This window comes from Triticum urartu, chromosome 5A, assembly GCF_056163025.1.
Source record: "Triticum urartu cultivar PI428250 chromosome 5A, HENAU_Tu73, whole genome shotgun sequence".
Taxonomy (NCBI): Eukaryota; Viridiplantae; Streptophyta; class Magnoliopsida; order Poales; family Poaceae; genus Triticum; species Triticum urartu.
This window is the reverse complement of record NC_141877.1, coordinates 189,730,520-189,754,501: the sequence shown is the minus strand read 5'-3', so window position 1 is coordinate 189,754,501 and position 23,982 is coordinate 189,730,520.

Genomic DNA, 23,982 nt, shown 5'->3' with positions numbered 1-23,982 from the left:
TTCTGGCATTCTGCAGTTTAGTCCACAAATACAACCCATTCGTTTGATACAGATGCATACTTAGTTTAGATCTGATGTAAGTCTTGCGAGTACTTTAGATGAGTACTCACGGCTGCTTTGCTACCTCTTTTCCCCCATACCCGATTGTTGCGACCAGATGACGGATCCCAGGAGCCAGACGACACCACTGAAGACTACTGCTACCCCGAGGGTGCCTACTACTACGTGATGGCCGCTGACGACTTGGAGTAGTTAGTAGGCTCCCAGGCAGGAGGCCTTGCCTTTTTGACCGTTGTTGTTTTTGTGCTAGCCTTCTTAAGGCAAACTTGTTTAACTTATGTCTGTACTCAGATTTTGTTGCTTCCGCTGACTCTTGTGTATTCGAGCCCTCGAGGCCCCTGGCTTGTAATATAAAGCTTGTTTTATTTTAATTTGTGTCTAGAGTTGTGTTGTGATATCTTCCCGTGAGTACTTGATCTTGATCGTACACATTTGCATGTATGATTAGTGTACGATTGAATCGAGGGCGTCACAGCTTGCAACACCTAAATCTGCCTCTGCTGTTAATTCTGATATGTCGCATATTATTGATGATGCCACTTCTGCTATGCATGATACTTATGATGAAACTACTTCTATGCTAGATACTACTATTCCACTTGGTGAATTTCTTAATGAACAACTTGCTAGGGCTAGAGAGAATGAAATTATTGAAACTGATAATATTGATGAAAGTGATGATGAAGGCTCTCCTAATAAATACGAATTGCCCGTTGTGCGTGAGGGCTATGTTATGGATGAAGAAACTAAAAGAGACTTTCTTGCATGCAATGATAGAAGTGATCTTAAGAAATTATTAGCTAAGCTTAAACAAAAAACTCTGAATGCTAGAATGAAATATGATCCTGCTTATGCTACTTCACCTATCTTTGTTACTGATAAGGATTATGAATTCTCTATTGATCCTGATATATTTGCTTTGGTTGAATCTGATCCTTTTTATGGTTATGAATCTGAAACTGTTGTGGCACATCTTACTAAATTAAATGATATAGCCACCCTGTTCACTAATGATGAGAGAACTCGCTACTTTTATATCCTTAAAATATTTCCGTTCTGATTAAAGGGTGATGCTAAGATATGGTTTAATTCTCTTGATCCTGGTTGTGTGCGTAGTCCCCAGGATATGATTTATTACTTCTCTGCTAAATTTTTCCTTGCTCATAAGAAACGAGCTGCCTTGAGGGATATATATAATTTTGTGCAAATTGAAGAAGAGAGTCTCCCACAAGCTTGGGGGATGCTTCTCCAATTACTTAATGCTTTGCCTGATCACCCTCTTAGGAAAAATGAAATACTTGATATCTTTTATAATGGACTAACCGATGCTTCCAGAGATTACCTGGATAGTTGTGATGGTTCTGTTTTCAGGGAAAGAACACTTCTTGAGCCTATTGAATAATATGTTGACAAATGAAAATAATTGGACACTTCCTGAGCCAGCTCCTGAGCCATCTCCTGAGCCTATTCCTAAACCAACTCCAAAGAAAAGAGGTGTTCTATTTCTCAGTCCTGAAGATATGCAAGAGGCAAATAAATCTATGAAAGAAAAGGGTATTAAAGCTGAAGATGTTAAGAATTTACCTCCTATTGAAGAAATACATGGTCTTAATTTACCGCCTATTGAAGAAACACATGGTCTTGATAACCTGACACATGTAGTAAAGGTAAATTCTCTCTATAGATATGATAAAGCTGAAATCCCTCCTACTAAGTTTGCTAGCCAATGTTTGGATGAGTTTGATAACTTTATGGTTAAGCAAGAAGACTTATATGCTTATTTTGGTAGACAACTGAAAGAAAATGCTTATATGATTGAACACTTGGGTGATTATATGTCTAGAGTTAAAGGTGAACTTAAACTCATTAGTAAACATGCTTCTATGGTTACCACTCAAGTAGAACAACTACTTAAGGCTCAAAATGATTTGCTCAATGAATTGAATAGTAAGAATAACGACTATGCTGTTAGAGTGGCTACTAGAACTGGTAAAATTTCTCAGGAACCTTTGTATCCTGAAGACCACCCTAAGAGAATTGAGCAAGATTCTCAGAGAAATAATATAGATGCACCTAGTCCTTCTAAAAGGAAGAAAAATAAAAATGGTAGAACTTTGCATGCTTCTAGTGAACTTGTTATTGACACACCTGAGAATCCCAATGATATCTCTATTTCTAATGCTGAAACACAATCTGGTAATGAACATGAAACTAGTGATAATGTTAATGATAATGTTCATGTTGACGCTCAACCTAGCAATGATAATGATATAGAAGCTGAACCTGCTGTTGATCTTGATAACACACAATCAAAGAATCAACGTTATGATAAAAGAGACTTTGTTGCTAGGAAACACGCTAAGGAAAGAGATCCTTGGGTTCAGAAACCCATGCCTTTTCCTCCTAAGCCATCCAAGAAAAAGGATGATGCGGATTTTGAGCGCTTTGCTGAAATGATTAGACCTATCTTTTTGCGTATGCATTTGACTGATATGCTTAAAATGAATCCTTATTCTAAGTACATGAAAGATATTGTTACTAACAAAAGAAAGATACCGAAAGATGAAATTTCCACCATGCTTGCTAATTATACTTTTAAGGGTGGAATACCTAAGAAACTAGGAGATCCAGGAGTACCAACTATACCATGCTCCATTAAAAGAAACTATGTTAGAACTGCTTTATGTGATCTTGGAGCTGGTGTTAGTGTTATGCCTCTCTCTTTATATCGTAGACTTGATTTGAATAAGTTGACACCTAATAAATCAACTGCTATACCTGTCCGTATTTGTGAGGATGTTTCTCTTGTAGTTACAAACGTTACTATTTTAACGGACTTTATTATTCTTGATATTCCCGAGGACGATAGTATGCCTATTATTCTTGGAAGACCCTTTTTCAATACTGCAGGGGCTATTATTGATTGCAACAAGGGCAATGTCACTTTTCATGTTAATGGTAATGAGGATACGATACACTTCCCGAGGAAACAACCTCAAGTTCATAGTATAAACTTTATTGGAAAAATTCCATCGATTATTTTTGGAGGTTTTGAATTTCCTCTTCCTACTGTCAAGAAGAAATATGATATTCTTGTTGTTGGGGATGTGCATATCCCCATTGAGGTAACCTAGTGTAAATTCTCCAGTTCCATGTTACTCAGAATGAGTTTGTTAACAAGACTTGATCAACCTTGTTAGTGGATTCCTTTTGATGAGCATGAGACGGATGAATTTAGAAAACACAACTCTCTGTACCCTCTTTTTACTTTCTGTTATTTATATTAAATAAAGCAAAATTAGTAATTTCTGTCTGTTTTCTGAATTATCCGTGCAATATAAAAATACCCCGAAAATAAAAGTTCTCCAAATGCCCTGAAATTTGAATATGATTTTTTTTGAAATATTTGAGAATACCTGGCACTGAGAACACAGCAGGGAGAGCAAGCACCTGGCCACGAGGGTCCACGGCGCGCTTGCCCACCTAGGCGCGCCCCCTGCCTCGTGGGCCCACGGTGGCTCCCCTCCACTTATTTCTGCACACACACACTTCTTCTTCCTCCCAAAAAAATCACCATCCAGCTCAAGCACGAGTTCTAGCTCATTTTGCTGCGATTTTCATCTCCTTGCTCAAAGCACCTCTCACAAAACTGCTTTGGGGGATTGTTCCTTGGTATGTGACTGCTCCATTGGTCCAATTAGTTTTTGTTCTAGTGCTTTATTCATTGCAAATTTGTGCTTCCTAGGTGACCATGTTCTTGAGCTTGCATTTCAAATTTATATGGTTCCAAGTAGTTTTAATGCATGATATATGCTCTAGGCACTTGGAGGAGTAGTTGCTATCAATTTTGTTGAGTTTGGTTTACTTTTATTTGAAGTTACTAAAAAAATTAGAAATTTTTCAGAGGAAAAAATATGCTTATGAAAATGTACCAAGGTGGTTCTTCAAGGAAACAAGGACCCATGCTTGCAATGCGTGATGCTGATGATGAGCCACCAAGGGACGCTCCAGTGCAGCCTTGTGAATGGCCTTCAGAGGACTTCATGGGTCGAGCAGGAATTAAGGAAGAATTTAACGCATATTTGCGTAATGCTGATCTTGTGAGCTTCGAGGCAGAAAAGTGCCGTCAGTACCACTATCTCACTAGTTCCTTTGTGAGGAGGTTTGAATTTTCATCTTCACATAATTCTCAAACTGTCCTGTTTGATCTTTATGAAAATTCTTATACTATGGACTTAGAGGACTTTACCACGGCTTGCAAACTTCCACAATGGGGTAGTGCTAGTGAACCTCGCAAATCTGAATTTAGAGATTTTCTTCCTAGTATAACTGCGGGGGAATCTAGAGATATAGCACAAGCTACCATAGGGAGCATTTATTTTCCTGCTATACATTATTTTGCTCTCTTCATAGGTAGGTGCATAAATGGTAAAGATGAAGCATGTCATATGTGTGTCCCTGACCTCTGTATTCTTAGGAGTGCTGTTGAGGGAGTCCTGGATTAGGGGTTCTCCGGACAGCCGGACTATATCCTTTGGCCAGACTGTTGGACTATGAAGATACAATATTGAAGACTTCGTCCCGTGTCCGGATGGGACTTTCCTTGGCGTGGATGGCAAGATTGGCAATACAGATATGAAGATTTCCTCCCTTGTAACCGACTTTGTGTAACCCTAGCCCCCTCCGATGTCTATATAAACCGGAGGGTTTAGTCTGTAGGACAATATACAATCATACCATAGGCTAGCTTCTAGGGTTTAGCCTCTACGATCTCGTGGTAGATCAACTCTTGTAATACTCATATCATCAAGATCAATCAAGCAGGACATAGGATTTTACCTCCATTGAGAGGGCCCGAACCTGGGTAAACATCGTGTCCCCTGCCTCCTATTACCATCCGCCTTAGACGCATAGTTCGGGACCCCCTACCCGCGATCCGCCGGTTTTGACACCGACATTGGTGCTTTCATTGAGAGTTCCACTGTGCCATCACCATAAGGCTCGATGGCCCCTTCGATCATCGGTAACGATGTGGTCCAGGGTGAGGTTTTCCTCCCCGGACAGATCTTCGTATTCGGCGGCTTCGCACTGCGGGCTAATTCGCTTGGCCATCTGGAGCATATCGAGAGCTACGCCCCTGGCCATCAGGTCATGTTCGGAAACCTAAACTACACTGCCGACATCCGCGGAGACATGATCTTTGACGGATTCGAGCCCATGTCAGGTGCGCTGCACAATCACGACGAGCATGGCGTAACTCTGCTGTCGGACAGTGTTCGGGAGATCGCATCTGCAACTACTCCAGCCTTCAATCCGGAGCAAATGGCGCCATCCGAGGGCAGAGGGATAGACCCCGCCATGGAAGCCGCACTCTCAGTGGCGATGGAGCCGAATACTGACTTCACCCCTTACGAGAGCCTGTCGCTGAACCACTGGATTCGTCTCCGGCCATGGACTCCGAGCTGCCTGCATCCGTGCCTATTGAATCCGATTGGGCGCCGATCATGGAGTTCACCTCCGCGGATATCTTTCAGCACTCGCCTTTCGGTGACGTGCTAAATTCATTAAGGTCTCTCTCCTTGTCAGAAGAACCTTGGCCGAACTATGTCCGGCTAGAATGGGATGCGGACGACGAAGAAATTCGCTGCCCACCCACCACCCACTTAGTAGCCAATGTCAACGATTTAACCGACATGCTCGACTTCGACTCCGAAGACATCGACGGTATGGACAACGATGCAGGAGACGGACAGGAATCACCGCCCACAGGGCGCTGGACCGCCACCTCATCATATGATATATACATGGTGGACACCCCCAAAGAAGGCAATGGCGACGAGACAACAGAGGATGACCCCTGCAAGAAGCAACCCAAGCGCCGACGTCAGCAGCGCCGCTCTAAGTCCCGCCATAGCAAAAGTAGTGATACCGGCACAAGAGACAATAACACTCCGGGTAGTGCCGAAGACAACCACAATCCCCTCCAGCACGATGTGGAGCGGGAGGGCGAACAAGCTAGCCCTCCAGAACAGGCAGCAAATGGAGAATCAGAGGAGAACAATTACATGCCTCTCTCCGAAGATGAGGTGAGCCTCGGCGACGAAGAATTTATTGTACCTGAGGATCCCGTCGAGCAGGAGCGCTTCAAGCGCCGGCTTATGGCCACAGCAAATAGCCTGAAGAAAAAGCAACAACAACTTCAAGCTGATCAAGACTTGCTAGCAGACAGATGGATCGAAGTCCTTGTGGCCGAGGAATATGAACTCGAGCGCCCCTCCAAGAGTTACCCAAAGCGCAGGTTGCTACCTCCCCTCAAGGAAGAAGCATTGAAATCCACATCACCAGTGTATGATGCGGCTGACCGGCCACCTCGTGGCCGAGCTAGAGAGGCGTTGCAGCCTGAAATTCAGCCTGTACCCTGCCGCCACTCAAACAAAAATACCAAGGCCCGGGGCAACACACGGGACCTACGAGACATACTGGTCACGGGTCACGGGAGCGCGCGCCAACATGGGACGATGACCGTCGCGTTGGACAGACTAAAAGTAAATCCGGCCTGGCCGAATACAGCAGACAAGACTCATACGAACTGTGTCGTGATATAGCCCGGCACAGAGGCGCCGCACGCCCCCTATGCTTCACTGATGAAGTTATGGATCACGAATTCCCGGAGGGTTTTAAACCCGTAAATATCGAATCATATGATGGTACAACAGATCCTGCTGAACGGATTGAGGATTTCCTCCTCCACATCCACATGGCCCGCGGTGATGATCTGCATGCCATCAACTACCTCCCACTAAAACTAAAAGGACCAGCTCGACATTGGCTGAATAGCTTGCCAGCAGACTCCGTCGGCAGTTGGGAGGATTTGGAAGACACATTCCTTGACAACTTCCAGGGTGCTTATGTGCGACCACCGGATGCTGATGACTTGAGTCATATAACTCAGCAGCCAGGGGAATCAGCCACGCAATTCTGGACACGGTTCCTAACTAAGAAAAACCAAATTGTCGACTGTCTGGATGCAGAGGCCTTAGCGGCATTCAAGCATAACATCCATGACGAGTGGCTTGCCCGACACCTCGGCCAGCAGAAGCCAAAGTCTATGGCAGCCCTCACGACACTCATGACCTGCTTTTGCGCGGGCGAGGATAGCTGGATAGCTTGTAGCAACAACACATCAAGGAATCCGGGCACTCTGGATACCAAAGATGCCAACGGCAGACCATGTCGTAACAGACAAAAGCGCCGCAACAACGGCAATAACGGCGATAATACGACAGTCAATGCCGGATTCAGAGGCTCTAGATCCGGTCAGCGGAAAAAGCCATTCAAAAGAAGTACTCCGGGCCCGTCCAGTTTGGATCGCATACTCGATCGCTCGTGTCAAATCCACGGCACCCCCGATAAGCCAGCCAATCACACCAACAGAGAATGCTGGGTGTTCAAGCAGGCCGGCAAGTTAAATGCCAAAAACAAGGACAAGGGGCTGCATAGCAATGACGAGGAGGAGCCCCGGCCGCCAATCACGGGAGGACAGAAGAGGTTCCCCCCACAAGTAAAGACGGTGAACATGATATACGCAACCCACATTCCCAAGAGGGAATGGAAGCATGCGCTAAGGGACGTCTATGCGATGGAGCCCGTCGCCCCAAAGTTCAACCCATGGTCCGCCTGTCCGATCACCTTTGATCGTAGGGACCACCCCACTAGTATCCGTCATGGCAGATCCACCGCACTGGTCCTAGACCCCATCATCGACGGATTTCACCTCACTCGAGTCCTTATGGATGGCGGCAGCAGCCTGAACCTGCTCTATCAGGATACAGTGCGCAAAATGGGTATAGATCCCTCGAGGATCAAACCCTCCAAAACCACCTTTAAGGGCATCATCCCATGTGTAGAGGCCCATTGCACGGGCTCAATCACACTGAAAGTGGTCTTCGGATCTCCGGACAACTTCTGAAGCGAGGAGTTAATCTTCGATATCGTCCCGTTCCGCGGTGGCTATCACGCACTGCTCGGGCGAACCGCATTTGCAAAATTCAATGCGGTACCGCATTATGCATACCTCAAGCTCAAGATGCTAGGACCTAGGGGGGTCATAATAGTCAATGGAAACACAGAACGCTCGCTCCGCATGGAAGAGCACACTGTGGCCCTCGTAGCAGAAGCATAAAGCAACCTTTTAAGGCAAACCACTAATTCGGCGATACAGCCCCCAGACACCTTCAAGGGAGTCCGGAGTAAACTACAACAGGATCGCCTAGCATGTTCAGAGCTCGCCTAGCAATCCGGCCCCCGTCCCAGTCCAAGTCAAGCGACTAAATCCGTGCCGCGCGTACATAATTACGCACTAAAAATACCATGGGCATAGGCGGGGGCACGATCAGGGCACGTCCCGCAATGCGGCTTAACCGCACAAGGGGCTGCATACCTTTTTCTTTCTTTCTCTTTCTGTACCTTACTCTCTGGAAGCCCTTTCCGGCAGTATGATTGCCGGACACATTACGGGAACAACCAAGGAGGCAAGAATCTAAGACGTACAAGGGAACCCCCAGGTGGTCTCTAATAACAATCGATATACCCGCTTTTTACTACCCATACACAGCTTGCCCTTGGATAGGACATGTCAGATAGTCCTATTTCTTGCTTATGCACTACTTGTACCAGTACGCTTCGACGTATTATTTAAATAACAATGCATAGCATTAGTCTATTATTGCATTATTTATCCCTGTTTCTTATATGTTCATTTATGACAACTTGCACCCGTACATTCTGGTACGGTCAATATGCCAGGGGCTTTCGTTTACCCCATAATACGGTGTGAGAAGTCCGAACACTTTCGACAGTGCGGCACCCCGAACATATAGCATTATATGCATCAGCTCCGAATCATGTCTTGGGTTAATAGTTGGGTTTTCCCGGCTCCCATGCTTTGGTACCTTGCGTTCCGCTATATCGGCTAAGGTAGCGCTGGGAGAACTACTGCGATTGTGTCTCGGTTCTTCCGGACGAACACCTCAGTAGAGAAAGCCGAAAACTGACTGTCATGATAAGGCGAGAGCTGGTCGCTGTTCGAGAGGTCTCATGTCCTTAAAGACTTTTTCCGCTTCGGGCGAGGAGTCGGCCTTGCCCGACTTAGGCGTGTATAGCACCCCAAATTCAGCCTTCCGAATACTAGGGGCTTCACCAAAATTTAAAATTGTAGACTTCTATGGCTAAGTGAGAGTGATACAGCCTTATAGTCCGATTGCCTGGTTCGTTGTGCCGAACACCTCCCTCAAAGGACCCAAAATTGGGATAAAGAGTGCTCAAGTTTATCCCGAACAATCAAGTACTAGGTACATGGGGGCAGAAGCCGACGACTGGCCAACTCTCAAATTTTATAAACAGCCGCACAGAAGGTAATATTTTAAATTCAAAAAGCGTTGCATAGCGCAAATGAACTTGTTTCAAATAAACAGGATCACATAAGCATGTTCATTCAAAAATTACATCTCTAGCACATTCATCCGCCACAAGGCGGGAACCCTTCAGGACACTGTTATAATACATTTCAGGGTGGCGATGCTCCTTGCCTTCCGGCGGCCCCTCCTTCACCAGCTTCACGGCGTCCAGCTTCGCCCAATGCACCTTCGCCCAGGCAAAAGCCCTGCACGCACCGTCGATGTAGACAAACCGCTTTATGACTTCAAGCCGTGGGCAGGCATCCACAAGACGCCCCACCAGACCGAAGTAGCTACTGGGCAGGGGTTCGCCAGGCCACATCCGGACTATAAGTCCCTCATGGCCTGTTCGGCCACCTTGTGAAGCTCGACCAATTGCTACAGCTGGTCACTCAAGGGCATTGCGTGTTCGGTCCCAGTATACTGAGACCAGAACAACTTTTCCATCGAGCTCTCCTCCTCAGCTCGGTAAAATTCCGTGGCATCCAGTACACTGCGGGGAAGATCTGCGAACGCTCCTGGAGAGCTCCGAACTCGGGTAAGTAAAAGGAAAGTTTCCTTCACGTGCTTTCTTTGCATAATGAATGCCTTACCCGCTGCTATCTTCTTCACCGCATCAATCTCCTGGAGGGCCTTGTGGGCTTCCGCCTTGGCGCTCCGGGCGCTTTCGAGCGCCTTCACAAGCTCGGACTCTCGCGTCTTAGAGTCAAGCTCCAAGGATTCGTGTTTTTTGGCGAGAGCCTCGAGCTCTTGTTGCACCTCGCCTACCCGGGCTTCTTGCTTTTCCCGCTCCATGCGCTCCTTGGACGCTTTGTCTTCGGCCTCGGACAACGCCTTCTCCAGGGTCGCCACCTCGCTCGTGGCCCCTGGCAAGTTCATGATGATCCTATTACTTTCCAACTAAACTTCTTTTTAATGTATATACATGGTATTGCTTACCTTTGCTCTCCTCAAGCTGCCTCTTGGCAAGGCCGAGCTCGTCCTCGGACTGCTCCAGGTCCTACTTCAGTATAGAGACCTCCGAAGTATGTGCGGCAGCGGCCAGTAGTGAAGCCTGCACATGCACATAGACACATTCTGATTGGACTCCTGAGTCATTATTTGATCCTCTATTCGGCCTTTCTTTGCGAACGCCGAACAGAGCATCAGGGGCTACTGTCTATGCGGTAATATTTTCTTATATTTCGATTGCTTAGCTCAAAGCCTATTAGGAGGCTGGCACAAGCTTCGGTTAGTCTGTTTTTGGCGGACTGAACCTTCTCGATCACCGCACTCATGACAGTGCGGTGCTCTTCATCGATGGAAGCGCCGCGAAGCGCTTCCAGGAAGTTGTCCGGTGCCTCTGGATGGGCAGAGGCCACCGGCACGGGCGACTTGCCCCCCTTAATGGGGGATCGCCTACCGGAGTCCGGAACCATCGGAGGTTCCGGCACAGTGTTCGGCTGGGGGCCGAACTCGGAGCCCGTGGTAGTCTTGCTCCCTTTGCACCCAGGGTCCGGAAGGTCACCTCGAGGCGCCCCCAGGACCACCTCCCCTCGGCTCGGTGCCTTTCGAGACAACAGCTCGACGTTGTCCGTAGGGCAAGGGGTGGAGGCGGTCAGAAGAGAACCGCTATTCATATCCGACGAGTCCAAAGAACCGCTCGACGAAGATGCGTCAAGATGAACTCGGGATAGACTGCATAATCATGTTCAGCATGAGGAGAAGCAGGGCAATAAAACGTACCATGAATTACTATGGTATCTGGATACTTACGACTTTGCCAGGGGCTTGACCCTGGGTAGCCACTCGTCGCCGCTGTAGGCGGCCGTCGTGGAGCAGTCCGGAGGGAGGGTCCTTCCCTTCTTAGACCCTTCGGCCTCCCCGGTTGGGGCAGCCTTCCTTTTCTTGTCTCCCCTGGCTGGGGGGAGAACTTTTCTCTTCCTCCTCCTTGTTTTCATGGGAGGAGTGCGCGTCGGAGTCATCGTATGATGAGTCCGATACAACCTTGCGCTGGAGACCCTATCGGGTCCCCGTGGCCTTCTTCTTGGTCTTCTTCTCCGGCACCTCGTAATGTGCCGGAGCCAGCATCTCCGTTAGGAGAGCATCCACAGGATCTTCAGGCAGGGGGGTTGGGCAATCGAGCTGCTCCACAGTCTTTATCCAGTCCTGTTAATGGCATGGAAGCTTAGATCCCGCACATCATTTAACTGGGGCAAATAAATACCCTGTGAGATACAAAAACTTACCGGATTGGCATGGCGCTTTGCGCTGAGTCCGCGGTCCTCGGTGAGGGAAGGAGGTACCTCGGCGCCCTTGAACAGCACCCTCTAGACGTCCTTGTGCGTCGTGTCATAGAGCTCTCGCAATGTCTGGTGCTTGGCCGGGTCGAACTCCCACAAATTGAATGCCCGTCGTTGACACGGGAGAATCTGGCGGCAGAGCATGACCTGGACCACGTTGACGAGCTTGATTTTCTTGCTCATCATGTTCCTGATGCAGGTCTAGAGTCCGTTCAGCTCTACCGAGGAACCCCAGGACAGGCCCTTCTCTTTCCAGGAAGTGAGCCGCGTGGGGATTCCGGATCAAAATTTGGGGGCCGCCACCCAGTTGGTGTCGCGCGGCTCGATGATGTAGAACCACCCCGATTGCCACCACTTTATGGTCTCCATATAGGAGCCTTCGAGCCAGGTGACGTTAGGCATTTTGCCCACCATGGCGCCTCCGCACTCTGCTTGCTGGCTGACCACCACCTTCGGTTTAACATTGAAGGTCTTCAGCCACAAGCCGAAGTGGGGCATGATGCGGAGGAAGGCCTCGCACACGACGATAAACGCCGAGATGTTGAGAATGAAATTGGGGGCCAGATCATGAAAATCCAGCCCATAGTAGAACATGAGCCCGCGGACAAATGGGTGGAGGGGAAATCCCAGTCCATGGACGAAGTGGGTAAGAAAAACTACCCTCTCATGGGGTTCGGGCATAGGGATGATCTGCCCTGCATCTGGCAGCCGGTGCGCGATATCCGCAGCCAGATATCCGGCTTCCTGTAACTTTGTGATGTTCTCCTCCGTGACGGAGGAGATCATCCACTTGCCTCCTACTCCGGACATGCTTAGAGTGGTTTGAGAAGAAAGACGCGAACTTGGGTGCTGGAGCTCGAGTGTGCGAGAATGGGTAAGCAAGGAGGAAGAAGGCGTGGGTAAAAAGGGTGAATCCTTGTCCCTTTATAAGGGTGGAAGAGGCGATGCGCCTCCCCACTTGCCTGGTAAAATCGCTTATTCCCCAAGCGCCATAATTGATGGTGCGGTGGGTTACCCACGTCCGTATTGATGAGAATCCCGTAATAAGGGGGACACGATCTCTGCTTTGACAAGACGTGTCAAGAAAACTGCCTCACGATATGTGCGGTGCTGGTTGAGAAAAATGGTTGGAATAATGACCGGGCCGTGGCGTGATGTCATGCTGTCAAAACGTGTCGGCAAATTAGATTTGTTGAAATATTATTCTCTCTATGGTGGTATGTGGAACTTGCTTTGCAGAGCCGGACACTATTCTTGGGTTCAAAATCTTCTATGGAGTATTCGGAGGAGGAACCTGCCTTCCAATGTCGAAGACAAATCTACGCGCCGGACTCATCGTCATTGAAGCCTGGTTTAGGGGCTACTGAGGGAGTCCTGGATTAGGGGGTCTCCGGATAGCCAGACTATATCCTTTAGCCGGACTGTTGGACTATGAAGATACAAGATTTAAGACTTCGTCTCGTGTTCGGATGGGACTCTCCTTGGCGTGGGAGGAAAGCTTGGCAATACGGATATGAAGATTTCCTCCCTTGTAACCGACTTTGTGTAACCCTAGCCCCCTCCGGTGTCTATATAAACCAGAGGGTTTAGTCCGTAGGACAATATACAATCATACCATAGGCCAGCTTCTAGGGTTTAGCCTCTATGATCTCGTGGTAGATCAACTCTTGTAATACTCATATCATCAAGATCAATCAAGCAGGACGTGGGGTTTTACCTCCATCGAGAGGGCCCGAACCTGGGTAAACATCGTGTCCCCTGCTTCCTATTACCATCCGCCTTAGACGCACAGTTCGGGACCCCCTACCCGAGATCCATCGATTTGGCACCGACAACTGTGTTTGGAGATAAATCTTATAATTTGGGAGCCATTATTGCACATAGGTTGCATCATAATAGATTTAGTGGAGATTTCTTCGGTGGAATTTATGCAACCCGTATAGCTAATTTTCTTGGTATAACCATACGTGAGGATGATATTGAGTTGCCTCCTGCTTATTTGGATTATGAGGCTATGGTTCGTCATCATTTTGTTGAGAGGAACGATCAGTTCCTCCAGTACCGACTAATCTTTGACAGACGACGCACCTATCACGTCGCTCTCCCTGCTTCTACTTTCTTTGAACTTCAGGCAAAAGGGAGATATTTTATAACCAGAGAGGAGGCGGAAGAGTATAAGAGGAGGGCTGAGATAGCTCGCCTGCAAGATGCAGCCCATGATGCAATGACCGCTGCATCTTAGTACGACCCCAACTACAACTTTGGATATCCGCCAGGCCATCCATGGCAATAGACCAACTTAGGCCAAAAGCCTAAGCTTGGGGGAGTACGTGTTTCCCACCGACATTACATTCATGTTCACACACTCATTGCTACTTGTCGGTGCTCATACTTTTTCATTGTATCACCCATACTAGTTTATTTCCTTTTTATGCTTTCTTCTTGTGTGTTTGATACACCTTAAGAAAAATCAAAAAAATTAGTTGTAGCTTTTAGCTAGCTTTAATTTCTATGCTTGTAGTAGTAATTAAAAAGAAAACCCAAAAAGATTTCATGTTCTTCTTTTGCTTGTTGGGAGTTTCCAGTGTAAATAGTTTTATTTCTTTTCTTTTTGGGGGGGTCGATAGGAGAAGACCTTAATGAAACTGTTAAAGTGGCTCTTATATGCATTATTGTTGATCTGACAAAAGAGCCCATATTGCCTTGTCTTCTCTCTTGAATTGAATGCTTGCAGATTCCAGCTTTGTCCAATGCATGTGCACTGTTATTATTATTCACATCATTCGGTCGTGCAAGTGAAAGGCAATTATGACGATATATGATGGACTGATTTAGATGGTAGAAGCTGGTATGAACTCGACCTCTCTTGTTTTTGTAAATATGATGACTTCATCATTCCTGATTCAGCCTATTGAGAATAAATGTTTGCAATGACAATTAGAGATTATAGTTGCTTATGCGATGCTTAATTAGTTAGGAGCTTATAATGGTTTACCTTGCGTGCCAACATGCTTTTAAAATGGTTGTGATGTGGTATGATAGGGTGGTATCCTCTTTTGAACGATTCGAGTGGCTTGACTTGGCACATGTCCAGTCATGTAGTTGAAACAAAATCAACATAGCCTCTACGATATTTATGTTCATGGTGCATTATATCCTACTCATGCTTGCATTCGGTGTTGATTAATTTTAATGCATGTTCATGACTATTGTTGCTCTCTAGCTGGTCGCTTCCCAGTCTTTTTCTAGCCTTCACCTGGACGAAGCGGGAATACTGCTTGTGCATCCAATCCCATAAACCCCAAAGTTGTTCCATATGAGTCCACCATACCTACCTATATACGGTATCTACCTGCCGTTCCAAGTAAATTTGTATGTGCCAAACTCTAAACCTTCAAATAAACATTCTGTTTTGTATGCTCGAATAGCTCATGTATCAATTAGAGATGTCCGTATCTTCCATGTTAGGCGGGTTATTCTCAAGAGGAGTGGACTCCGCTCCTCACTCACGAGAAAATGGCTGGTCACCGGGATGCCCAGTCCCATGCTTTATGCAAATCAAATCATAATAATTGCAAACAAAACTCCCCCTGGGACTGTTGTTAGTTGGAGGCACTCGTTGTTTCGAGCAAGCCATGGATTGATGCTTGTTGGTGGAGGGGGAGTACAAACTTTACCATTCTGTTTGGGAACCGCCTATAATGTGTGTAGCATGGAAGATATCACTATCTCTTGGTTGTTATGTTGACAATAAAAGTATACCGCTCAAAATATTATTCACCTCTATTTCAAAATCGAGCTCTGGCACCTCTACAAATCCCTGCTTCCCTCTGCGAAGGGCCTATCTATTTACTTTTATGTTGAGTCATCATCCTCTTATTAAAAAGCACCAGTTGGAGAGCACCGCTGTCATTTGCATTCATTAATGTTACTTTACATTGAGTATGACTTGACTGGATCTCTTTTACCATGAATTACAATGTCTAGTCAGTCCTTGATCTTTAAAGGTGCTCTGCATTTATGTTTTGCGGTCTCAGAAAGGGCTAGCGAGATACCATCTTGTTATATCATATTATGATTGTTTTGAGAAAGTGTTGTCATCCGAGATTTATTATTATTGCTCGCTAGTTGATTATGCCATTGATATGAGTAAACATGAGACCTAATTGTTATTGTGAATGTGGTTAGTTCATAATCTTTACTGAAAACTTGAATGCTGGCTTTACATATTTACAACAACAAGAGCAAACAGAGTTTGTAAAAGTTTTTCTTTATCAATTTCAGTTTGTCAACTGAATTGCTTGAGGACAAGCAAAGGTTAAAGCTTGAGGGAGTTGATACGTCTCCGACATATCTCCTTTTCCAAACACTTTTGCCGTTGTTTTGGACTCTAACTTGCATGATTTGAATGGAACTAACCGGACTGACACTATTTTCAGCAGAATTGCCATGTTGTTATTTATGTGTAGAAACAAAAGTTCTCGGAATGACCTGAAACTCCACGGAGATTATTTTTGGAAATAATAAAAAATACTGGCAAAGAATCAAGGCCAGGGGGCCACACCCTAGCCACGAGAGTGGGGGCGCGCCTGCCCCCCTGGGCGCGCCCCTGCCTCGTGGGCCCCCTGGAGCTCCACCGACCTCAACTCCAACTCCATATATTCGTGTTCGGGGAGAAAAAATAGAGGAGAAGGATTCATCGCGTTTTACGATATGGAGCCGCCGCCAAGCCCTAAACTCTCTCGGGAGGGATGATCTGGAGTCCGTTAGGCGCTCCGAAGAGGGGAATCCGTCGCCATCGTCATCATCAACCTTCCTCCATCACCAATTTCATGATGCTCACCGCCGTGCATGAGTAATTCCATCGTAGGCTAGCTGGACAGTGATGGGCTGGATGAGATTTATCATGCAATCAAGTTAGTTTCGTTAGGTTTTGATCCCTAGTATCCACTATGTTATGAGATTGATGTTGCTATGACTTTGCTATGCTTAATGCTTGTCACTAGGGCCCGAGTGCCATGATTTCAGATCTCAACCTATTATGTTTTCATGAATATATGAGAGTTCTTGATCCTATCTTGCAAGTCTATAGTCACCTACTATGTGTTATGATCTGTGCTACCTCTTGAGCACTGTGTTGGTTTTCCCCGAAGAGGAAGGGATGATGCAGCAAAGTAGCGTAAGTATTTGCCTCAGTTTTGAGAACCAAGGTATCAATCCAGTAGGAGGCTACGCGCCAGTCCCTCGCACCTGCACAAAACAAATAAATCCTCACAAACAACGCGATAAGGCGTTGTCAATCCCTACATGGCCACTTACGAGAGTGAGATCTGATAGATATGATAAGATAATATTTTTGGTATTTTTGTGATAAAGATGCAAAGTAAATTAAAAAGCAAAGTAAAAAAGCAAAGGAAATAACTAAGTAGTAGGAGATTAGTATGATGAAGATAGACCTGGGGGCCATAGGTTTCACTAGTGGCTTCTCTCGAGAGCATAAGTATTCTATGGTGGGTGAACAAATTACTGTTGAGCAATTGACAGAATTGAGCAAAGTTATGAGAATATCTAGGCATGATCATGTATATAGGCATCACGTCCGAGACAAGTAGACCGACTCCTGCCTGCATCTACTACTATTACTCCACTCATCGACCGTTATCAAGCATGCATCTAGAGTATTAAGTTAAAAACAGAGTAACGCCTTAAGCAAGATGACATGATGTAGAGGGATAAACTCATGCAATATGATGAAAACCCCATCTTGTTATCCTCGATGGCAACAATACAATATGTGCCTTGCTGCCCCTACTGTCACTAGGAAAGGACACCGCAAGATTGAACCCAAAGCTAAGCACTTCTCCCATTGCAAGAAAGATCAATCTAGTAGGCCAAACCAAACTGATAATTCGAAGAGACTTGCAAAGATAACCAATCATACATAAAAGAATTCAGAGAAGATTCAAATATTGTTCATAGATAGACTTGATCATAAACCCACACTTCATCGATCTCAACAAACACACCGCAAAAAGAAGATTACATCAAATAGTTCTCCACAAGAGAGGGGGGATTGTATTGAGATGAGAGAAGAAGCCATCTAGCTACTAACTATGGACCCGTAGGTCTGAGGTGAACTACTCACACTTCATCGGAGGGGCTATGGTGTTGATGTAGAAGCCCTCCGTGATCGATGCCCCCTCCGGCAGAGCTCCGGAATAGGCCCCAAGATGGAATCTCATGGATACATAAAGTTACGGCAGTGGAATTAGGGTTTTGGCTCCGTATCTGTTCGTTTGGGGGTATGTAGGTATATATAGGAGGAAGGAGTACGTCGGTGGAGCAACAGGGGGCCCACGAGGGTGGAGGGCGCGCCTGGGGGGGGGGGGTAGGCGCGCCCCCCTACCTCGTGGCCTCCTCTTTTGTGTCTTGACGTAGGGTCCAAGTCTCCTGGATCTTGTTTGTTGAGAAAATCACGTTCCCGAAGGTTTCATTCCGTTTGGACTCCGTTTGATATTCCTTTTCTTCGAAACCCTAAAACAGGCAAAAAACAACAATCCTGGGCTGGGCCTCCGGTTAATAGGTTAGTCCCAAAAATAATATAAAAGTGGATAATAAAGCCCAATAATGTCCAAAACAGTAGATAATATAGCATGGAGCAATCAAAAATTATAGATAGGCTGGAGACGTATCAAGCATCCCAAGCTTAATTCCTGCTCGTCCTCGAGTAGGTAAATGATAAAACAAATTTTTTGATGCGGAGTGATACTTGGCATAATTTTAATGTAATTCTTCTTAATTGTGGTATGAATATTCAGATCCGAAAGATTCAAGACAAAAGTTCATATTGACATAAAATAATAATACTTCAAGCATACTAACAAAGCAATTATGTCTTCTCAAAATAACATGACCAAAGAAAGTTATCCCTACAAAATCATATAGTCTGGCTATGCTCTATCTTCACCACACAAACTATTTAAATCATGCACAACCCCGATCACAAGCCAAGCAATTGTTTCATACTTTTGACATTCTCAAAAAAATTTCAATCTTCACGCAATACATGAGCGTGAGTCATGGATATAACACTATAGGTGGAATGGAAAGGTGGTTGTGGAGAAGACAAAAAAGGGAGAAGATAGTCTCACATCAACTAGGCGTATCAACGGGCTATGGAGATGCCCATCAATAGATATCAATGTGAGTGAGTAGGGATTGCCATGCAACGGATGCACTAGAGCTATAAGTATATGAAAGCTCAAAAAGAAACTAAGTGGGTGTGCATCCAACTTGCTTGCTCATGAAGACCTAGGGCATTTTGATGAAGCCCATCATTGGAATATACAAGCCAAGTTCTATAATAAAAAATTCCCACTAGTATATGAAAGTGACGAGATGAGAGACTCTCTACTATGAATATCATGGTGCTACTTTGAAGCACAAGTGTGGTAAAAGGATAGTAGCATTCCCTTTCTCTCATTTTCTATTTTTTTCATTTGGGCCTTTTCTCCCCTTTTTATGGCCTCTTTTCTTTCTCTTTTTTATTTTTATTTTTCGTCTGGAGTATCATCCCGACTTGTGGGGGAATCATAGTCTGCATCATCCTTTCCTCACTGGGACAATGCTCTAACAATGATGATCATCACACTTTTATTTTCTTACAACTCAACAATTACAACTCGATACTTAGAACAAAATATGACTCTGTATGAATGCCTCCAGCGGTATACCGGGATATGGAATGACTCATGAGTGACATGTATGAAAGAATTATGAATGGTGGCTTTGCCACAAATACTATGTCAACTACATGACCAGGCTAAGCAATATGACAATGATGGAGTGTGTCATAATAAACGGAACGGTGGAAAGTTGCATGGCAATATATCTCGGAATGGCTATAGAAATGCCATAATAGGTAGGTATGGTGGCTGTTTTGAGGAAGGTATATGGTGGGTGTACGATACCGGCGAAAGGTGCGCGGTATTAGAGAGGCTAGCAATGGTGGAAGGGTGAGAGTGCGTATAATCCATGGACTCAACATTAGTCATAAAGAACTCATATACTTATTGCAAAAATCTACAAGTTATCAAAGCAAATTATTACGCGCATGCTCCTAGGGGGGTAGATTGGTAGGAAAAGACCATCGCTCGTCCCCGGCCGCCACTCATAAGGAAGACAATCAATAGATAAATCATGCTCCGACTTCATCACATAACGGTTCACCATACGTGTATGCTACGGGAATCACAAACTTTAACACAAGTATTCTTCAAATTCACAACTACTGAACTAACACAACTTTAATATCACCATCTTCATATCTCAAAACAATTATCAAGCATCAAACTTCTCATAGTATTCAACACACTCATAAGAAAGTTTTATTATTAATCTTGTATACCAAGCATATTAGGATTTCAAGCAAATTACCATGCTATTTAAGACTCTCAAAATAATCTAAGTGAAGCATGAGAGACCAATAGTTTCTGTAAAACAAATCCACCACCGTGCTCTAAAAGATATAAGTGAAGTACTAGAGCAAAACTATATAACTCAAAAGATATAAGCGAAGCACATAGAGTATTCTAACAAATTCCAAATCATGTATGGCTCTCTCAAAAGGTGTGTACAGCAAGGATGATTTTGGTAAACTAAAAATTAAAGACTCAAATCATACAAGACGCTCCAAGCAAAACACATATCATGTGGCGAATAAAAATATAGCTCCAAGTAAAGTTACCGATAGAAGTAGACGAAAGAGGGGATGCCTCAAAACACATATCATGTGGCGAATAAAAATATAGCTCCAAGTAAAGTTACCGATAGAAGTTGACGAAAGAGGGGATGCCTTCCGGGGCATCCCCAAGCTTTGGCTTTTAGGTGTCCTTATATTATCTTGGGGGTGCCATGGGCATCCCCAATATTAGGATCTTGCCACTCCTTGTTCCATAATCCATCAAATCTTTACCCAAAACTTGAAAACTTCACAACACAAAACTCAAAGTAGAAAATCTCGTGAGCTCCGTTAGTGAAAGAAAACAAAACACCACTTCAAGTTACTGTAATGAACTCATTATTTATTTATATTGGTGTTAAACCTACTGTATTCCAACTTCTCTATGGTTTATAAACTATTTTACTAGCCATAGATTCATCAAAATAAGCAAACAACACACGAAAAACAGAATCTGTCAAAAACAGAACAGTCTGTAGTAATCTGTATCTAGCGCAACATCTGGAACCCAAAAATTCTAAAATAAATTGCTGGACGTGAGGAATTTATGTATTAATCATCTTAAAAAATAATTAACTAAATATCACTTTCCAAATAAAAATGGCAGCAGTTCTCGTGAGCGCTAAAGTTTCTGTTTTTTTACAGCAAGTGTAACAAGACTTTCCCCAAGTCTTCCCAACAGTTCTACTTGGCACAAACACTAATTAAACACTAAAAACACAACCAAAACAGATGCTAGATAAATTATTTATTACTAAACAGGAGCAAAAAGCAAGGAATAAAAATAAAATTGGGCTGCCACCCAACAAGCACTATCATTTAACGCCCCTAGCTAGGCATAACAAGCAAGGATAGATCTAGGTATTGCCATAATAGTAAGATATATTATTAAAACTCATTTCATATTCTCTACGTTCGGCAGCAAGTTTCCTTTGAGGCAAGCAAAAGTAATCAAAAGAGCTAAATATAATGGAACAAAAGTCCCCAAGATCATCCTTGGGAGCTATAGGTTCCTCCTTTGGTCCTTCATATTGCACAACCAATTCATCATTATAAGCATTCTTTTGACAGAACTTTGTGAGCCTATATTCAAGAGAATATCCTAGTTCATTATTTAGAATAGCCAAATCATCATTAAGTTAAGAAATTCTATCAACTAAAACATTGGTAGGAACCCATTTTCTAAGATTTTCATTGAAAGCAACATAGTCTAGAGATTGAAAACACATTATTTCTTCTTGATCAAAGAGGATAGCCTCTATGGGAGGACGGCAAGCGTCCACCCTATAATGTGCAAAGATTTCTTTGGCCTCTTTTATTATGGCAATAGCGTCTGCAGGACTACTAGTTCTATGAAGGATAGAACTACCAATAGAAGGTAAAGCACCGGTACAAGTAAAGAAATCTTGAATAACTCCTTTTCCAATAATATTACCACTACCAACACGGAATTTTTTTGTATGTAAGATGGGTGGTTCTTTAGCAGGAGCATCAGAATTTTTCATGATATTATTATTGTCCATATCCACAATAATTTCCCCAATTTCAGACATAGAGGCAGAAGGTAAAGGACTAGCCATAACGACAAGCAAACGAACTAACACACAACCAAACAAAAAGCAAGCGGGCAAAAAGAGGCAAATAGAGAAAGAGAGGGAGGATAGCGAGAGAGGGTGAATAAAACGGCAAGGGTGAAGTGGGGGAGAGGAAAACGAGAGGCAAATGGCAAATAATGTAATGCGGGAGATAAGGGTATGTGATGGGTACTTGGTATGTTGACTTTTGCATAGACCTCCCCGGCAACGGCGCCAGAAATCCTTCTTGCTACCTCTTGAGCACTGCGTTGGTTTTCCGCGAAGAGGAAGGGATGATGCAGCAAAGTAGTGTAAGTATTTCCCTCAATTTTGAGATCCAAGGTATCAATCCAGTAGGAGGCTACGCGCCAGTCCCTCGCACCTGCACAAAACAAATAAATCCTCGCAACCAACGCGATAAGGGGTTGTCAATCCCTACACGGCCACTTACGAGAGTGAGATCTGATAGATATGATAAGATAATATTTTTGGTATTTTTGTGATAAAGATGCAAACTAAAGTAAAAGTAAAGTAAAAAAGCAAAGGAAATAACTAAGTAGTAGGAGATTAATATGATGAAGATAGACCCGGGAGCCATAGGTTTCACTAGTGGCTTCTCTCGAGAGCATAAGTATTCTACGGTGGGTGAACAAATTACTGTTGAGCAATTGACAGAATTGAGCATAGTTATGAGAATATCTAGGCATGATCATGTATATAGGCATCACGTCCGAGACAAGTGGACCGAGTCCTGCCTGCATCTACTACTATTACTCCACTCATCGACCGCTATCTAGCATGCATCTAGAGTATTAAGTTAAAAACAGAGTAACGCCTTAAGCAAGATGACATGATGTAGAGGGATAAACTCATGCAATATGATGAAAACCCCATCTTGTTATCCTCGATGGCAATAATACAATACGTGCCTTACTGCCCCTACTGTCATTGGGAAAGGACACCGCAAGATTGAACCCAAAGCTAAGCACTTCTCCCATTGCAAGAAAGATCAATCTAGTAGGCCAAACCAAACTGATAATTCGAAGAGACTTGCAAAGATAACCAATCATACATAAAAGAATTTAGAGAAGATTCAAATATTGTTCATAGATAGACTTGATCATAAACCCACAATTCATCGATCTCAACAAACACACCGCAAAAAGAAGATTACATCGAATAGTTCTCCACAATAGAGGGGGAGAACATTGTATTGAGATCCAAAAAGAGAGAAGAAGCCATCTAGCTACTAACTATGGACCCGTAGGTCTGAGGTGAACTACTCACACTTCATCGGAGGGGTTATGGTGTTGATGTAGAAGCCCTCCATGATCGATGCCCCCTCCGGCGGAGGTCCGGAATAGGCCCGAAGATGGGATCTCGTGGATACAGAAAGTTACGGCGGTGGAATTAGGGTTTTGGCTCTGTATCTGATCGTTTGGGGGTACGTAGGTATATATAGGAGGAAGGAGTACATCGCTGGAGTAACAGGGGGCCCACGAGGGTGGAGGGCGCGCCCCCTACCTTGTGGCCTCCTCTTTTGTGTATTGACTTAGGGTCCAAGTCTCTTGGGTCTTGTTTGTTGAGAAAATCACGTTCCTGAAGGTTTCATTCCATTTGGAGTACGTTTGATATTCCTTTTCTTCGAAACCCTAAAATAGGCAAAAACAACAATTCTGGGCTGGGCCTCCGGTCAATAGGTTAGTCCCAAAAATATTATAAAAGTGGATAATAAAGCCCAATAATGTCCAAAATAGTAGATAATATAGCATACGTTGGAGACTTATCAATCCGACAACCCCGAAGTGACAATAATCGGGACCACTCCCGGTGATGACCGTAGTTTGAGGAGTTCATGTATTCACTATGTG